The following is a 5,000-nucleotide window of genomic DNA, read 5'->3' as shown; positions in this document are numbered from 1 at the left end:
CGAAGGGGTGGGAGGGAGAGCAGCGACGGGGCGGGGGTGTGTGTGTAACAACAGAAACCGCTCCCCACCAACACCACCCCCCCACCACCCCCCCCCCCCCCCCGCCCCCCCACCGCCGCAACGAGCTCTGTCGACCCCCCTGCCGACCCCCCCCCAACCCCCACCCCTCCCGCCACCAGGTCCACCGTGACACCGGCCGCCCCCTGCCACCCCCGGGGTTCGCGAGGAGACCGGCCGCCCCCTACCTCCGGCCCGCTTTCCACCAGCAGCAGCACATTGGCCGCTCCAGGGAAGGAAGGCGGGAGACCTTAGGACCCAGCGGCGTCGCCGCCGCCGCCTCCGTGCCGGGGGGCCCGGAGGGGCCTCCCGCCGGCGGCGGCGATGATGGGTGGCGCGTGTTTTGGACGCTGAGCCCCCGCAGCTGCCGAGTCCCTGCCGCGCCGTGCCCGCGGCCCGGCTCCCCGCCTTCCTCAGTCGGTCGCTCGGCCGCCCGCCCTCCTGCCCGCCTGCTCCGTTCCCGCCGCGGGTTGAAAGCCAAACGAACGCCGAAGGGGTGGGAGGGAGAGCAGCGAGGGCGGGTGGTGGTGGTGGTGGTGGTGGTGTAACAGAAACCGCCCCCGATCCCCCACCCCCCAGCCGTAGTGCTCCGCGGCGCCGAGGAGGCTGCGGTCGGTTGGCGGCCGCACCCACCGCCCTGCAGCTCCGGAGTTGCAGCGGTGGGGCGGGGACCAACGGCTCTTCGGGCGCGCGGGCGACGGTGGGGGTCGGGGGGCTGGGGGGGGTGGGGGGCTGGGGGTGTCTGTGTGTGTGCGCGTGCGTGCGTGCGTGTGTGTGTGTGTGTGTGTCTGTGTCTGTGTGTGCGTGTGTGTGTGTGCGCGCCTGTGTCTCTCTCTCGCGCGCGCGCGCTCTCTCTCTCTCTCTCTCTCTCTCTCTCTCTCTGTGTCTCTGCGTGTGTGTCCGAGCTCGTGTGTGTCGCGGCGGGGGGGGGGGGGGGGGGGGAACAAACAACAAAACAACAATCCGAACAACACACACACACACACACACACGCGCGCACACACCCCCACACCCCCTATTCCCACACATAAAGCCCGGGAGCCCCCTTCCCACCCCCCCACCCCAACCCCGTCGAAAAAAACCTAAACGCGAATGCCAGCGAGCGCCTGGCAACGCCGGGACCCGGACCCGGACCCGGACCCGGACCCGGACCCGGTGAAGGGCGCCCGGTGCCCACGCCTCTGCGGCACAGCGAAAGGCGGGGGGAAAGAAACAAAATAAAAACACACACACGCACCCCCACCCCCCCCCCCACCCCCCCTCCCCCGAGACTAAAGCTAAACCCACGCTGCGAAACCAAAAGCTGAAGCCGAGGACCGCCCGGCAGCGCCGGGACCCCGACCCGGCGAAAAGCGCCCGGTTCCCGATGCGAACTCGCTCCAGCGAGACGGGCGTCTCCGTTGGGGGTGAGGTGCGGGGAACGTCGCCGCTTCTGCCGGGTCCCCTGGCAGCCGCGGGAAGCGGGGGGGGGGAGTGGCGGGCGGCGCCGTGCGGCGCGGAGTGGCGCGGCGCAGAGGGGCTGACTGGCGGCCGAGGGGGCGGGCAGCGAATGATGCCAGCGACTGCATGGCAGCCAACGGGTCGGGGCGGGGGGGTGGGGGGGCTGGTGCTGCGTGCACATGAGAGCGCGGCGGGGCGCGGGGGTGCGGGGGTGCGTTAAGAAAAAAAATTTCCCTTTTCATTTATTTTTTTTCGGATTTCATTGGCATCTATCGAAACAAAAATGTCTCGCACGACGCGGCCGCCAGGTCTACCCGCCTCCGGGGCGTGAAGCGGCCGACAGGTCTGCCCGCCTCCGGGGCGTGAGGCGGCCGTCAGGTCTACCCGCCTCCGCGGCGTGAGGCGGCCGTCAGGTCTACCCGCCTCCGCGGCGTGTGGCGGCCGTCAGGTCTACCCGCCTCCGGGGCGTGTGGCGGCCGTCAGGTCTACCCGCCTCCGGGGCGTGAGGCGGCCGTCAGGTCTACCCGCCTCCGGGGCGTGTGGCGGCCGTCAGGTCTACCCGCCTCCGGGGCGTGTGGCGGCCGTCAGGTCTACCCGCCTCCGGGGCGTGAGGCGGCCGTCAGGTCTACCCGCCTCCGCGGCGTGAGGCGGCCGTCAGGTCTACCCGCCTCCGGGGCGTGAGGCGGCCGTCAGGTCTACCCGCCTCCGGGGCGTGAGGCGGCCGTCAGGTCTACCCGCCTCCGGGGCGTGTGGCGGCCGTCAGGTCTACCCGCCTCCGGGGCGTGAGGCGGCCGTCAGGTCTACCCGCCTCCGGGGCGCGACGCGGCCGTCAGGTCTACCCGCCTCCGGGGCGTGAGGCGGCCGTCAGGTCTACCCGCCTCCGGGGCGTGAGGCGGCCGTCAGGTCTACCCGCTTCCGCGGCGTGAGGCGGCCGTCAGGTCTACCCGCCTCCGGGGCGTGAGGCGGCCGTCAGGTCTACCCGCCTCCGGGGCGTGAGGCGGCCGTCAGGTCTACCCGCTTCCGGGGCGTGAGGCGGCCGTCAGGTCTACCCGCCTCCGGGGCGTGAGGCGGCCGTCAGGTCTACCCGCTTCCGGGGCGTGAGGCGGCCGTCAGGTCTACCCGCCTCCGGGGCGTGTGGCGGCCGTCAGGTCTACCCGCCTCCGCGGCGTGTGGCGGCCGTCAGGTCTACCCGCTTCCGGGGCGTGAGGCGGCCGTCAGGTCTACCCGCCTCCGGGGCGTGAGGCGGCCGTCAGGTCTACCCACCTCCGAGGCGACCGGCGGTGGCCGCTAGGTGTACCCGGCTCCACGTTGCCGGCGGCCGGCTCAGCGTCCGTAGAAAGGGCTGCCAGGTCTACCTGGCTCCGTCGGGACTTAGAGCGCGGGCAGACCTGTTGGCTCCGGCAGTTCCTCCAAGGGGTCGCTGTTTCGCGCTGCCTCCAGTTAGGTCATCGTAAGAGGCGGCGTCTCTGCAGCGCCTCCCCCGCTGGCAGGCAGACACTGCCTTTAAGCGCCCCTTTCCGGCGCGGACCCATATTCTCCTTATATAGGGGCACGAGGCGTCTCTGCTCCAGACAAGCGCCACCGAGCGAGGGCACGCGGCTTAGCCGGCCAAGTGGAATGCTGGGCGGCCGCAGACGGTGGTTTCCCCCGGGGAATTGGGCACGGTTCTCAAGCCGGTGCTCTGTCAGGCGAGCGTGCACGGAACCGAGAGCACCCAGAGAGATGCCGAACGGCACGAAGCCGGGCGGCGTTGGGGCGGTCGCTGCCGAGTGGTGAGAAAAGGACGGGCAGAGGTGCACGGGAGAGGCCGAAGACCGGTGGCCGGAGGCGGCTGGCGGCACTTGAACGCTGGATACTGGGGGGGGGGAGCCGAGCTGTGAGACTACCGTGGGTGGTTACCCCCGTCCCCCCCCGGTCCCCCGAGAGCCCGATGATGGCGGAGGGGGGGAGCGCCGGTATGTGTGTTGACACAGCGGTGCTCCGTACGGTTCCAGCCCGTCGGGGGCTGTTGCCCAGCTCCTTGAGGGGGCCTTGGGGATGGGAGGAGAGGTGGCGGCGGCGGCACCTGCTCCCTTTGTTTGCCGGCCTTAAGCCGGAGCCCGTGGCATGGGCACGCCACGGTTTTGGCTGGTCGCGGTGGCCGGCAGCTGGATGCAGACGGCCCGGGGGGGGTGTGTCTCGAGCCACCGGTGGGTGGCCCCCCCCCCGGCCCCCCGAGAGCCCGACGATGGTAAGGCGAGAGGCGGCGGCGCCTCCCTGGTTCTTGGTTTACTCCTTTCGTTGCCGGTATCGTATGCCATACGTGCGGGGCGGCCTGTGGTGTCCGGCCGGCTCTCGGCGTCCCTGGTTTCTACCGGCCGGGCTCGGTGAAGGGAGGTCTGCACGGTGCTGTGAGCGAAGGCTAGTCGACTCCTCGGGTCCTTTGCTCTCTCGGCCCTAAGCCGGAGCCCGTGACATGGGCACAGCACGGTACGTTTTTGGCCGCCGGTGTTGGCTGGCAGCCGGGTGCAGATGGCCGTGGTGGGGTGTCTCGAGCCTTCAGCGGCTACCCCCCCCCCCACCACTCTGGTCCCCTGAGAAGCCGGATGATGGTAAGGCGAGGCGGCGGCGCCTCGGTCCTCTTTTCCGCTTTCTTTTTTTCCTGGTGCAGATGCCATACGTGGGGCGGCCTGCGGTGTCCGGTCTGCTCCTGGCGTCCCTGGTTTGTACCAGCCGGGCTCAGTGAAGGGGAGGTCTGCACGGTGCTGTGAGCGAGGTTGGTCGGCGCCTCGGTTCCTTTGCTCTCTGGCCCTAAGCCGGAGCCCGCGATGCGGGTACAGCACGTTTTTTTGTTTTTGGCCGGTGGTGGTGTCCGGCAGCCGGATGCAGATGGCCGGCGGGGTGTCCTGAGCCTTCAGCGGCTTTCCCCCGGCCCCCCGCCTGAGCTGTTCCACACCTGGCTTTTTCCCTCCGGGGTAACCTGTTCCCTGCGTTTGTTGGGCAAAGGCCGGTGGCCGGCGGCGGCCGCCGGCACTTGAACGCTGGAAGACCGGCGGAGTCGAGCCTGTCGCGGCTTTACCCCGGTCCAGCCGAGTCGGCTGAAGGGAATCCTTGTGCGTGGCGGGTGGGTGGCGGCGGTGGCGGGGCACATCCCGCGCACCCGGTCCCCCACCCCCTCGACTGGTACCGGTACGGAGGCGTAGCCTACTGAGGCTGGCCTCGGGCACGTCGGACAGGCTTCGCGGCGAGCCGGCTCTGCCGGTGTTGAAGCCGCCGGAGCACCTGTCACGGATGTCGCCCCTGCTCGCTCGCACGCAGAGCCCCGCGTCGTCCGCCCGCCCGCTTGCGGGTGGCCGAGGGCAGGCGCGCGGTGGCTGTCGCTGTCCCAGGACCCGTGGCCGTTGTGGCCTTCGCTGATCGATGAGGCACTTGGGGTCGCGTCGGAAAGGGCCCCCGGCGGGCCGGCTCTGCTGTACTCCCCGTAATAGGGAGCCGCGGTGGCGTCCGGTGTTCAGGCAGGGCGG

The sequence above is a fragment of the Athene noctua genome, unplaced genomic scaffold (assembly GCF_965140245.1).
Source record: "Athene noctua unplaced genomic scaffold, bAthNoc1.hap1.1 HAP1_HAP1_scaffold_125, whole genome shotgun sequence".
In the NCBI taxonomy this organism is placed as follows: Eukaryota; Metazoa; Chordata; class Aves; order Strigiformes; family Strigidae; genus Athene; species Athene noctua.
The sequence above is the reverse complement of the archived record's forward strand: the minus strand, read 5'-3'. Positions refer to the sequence as shown.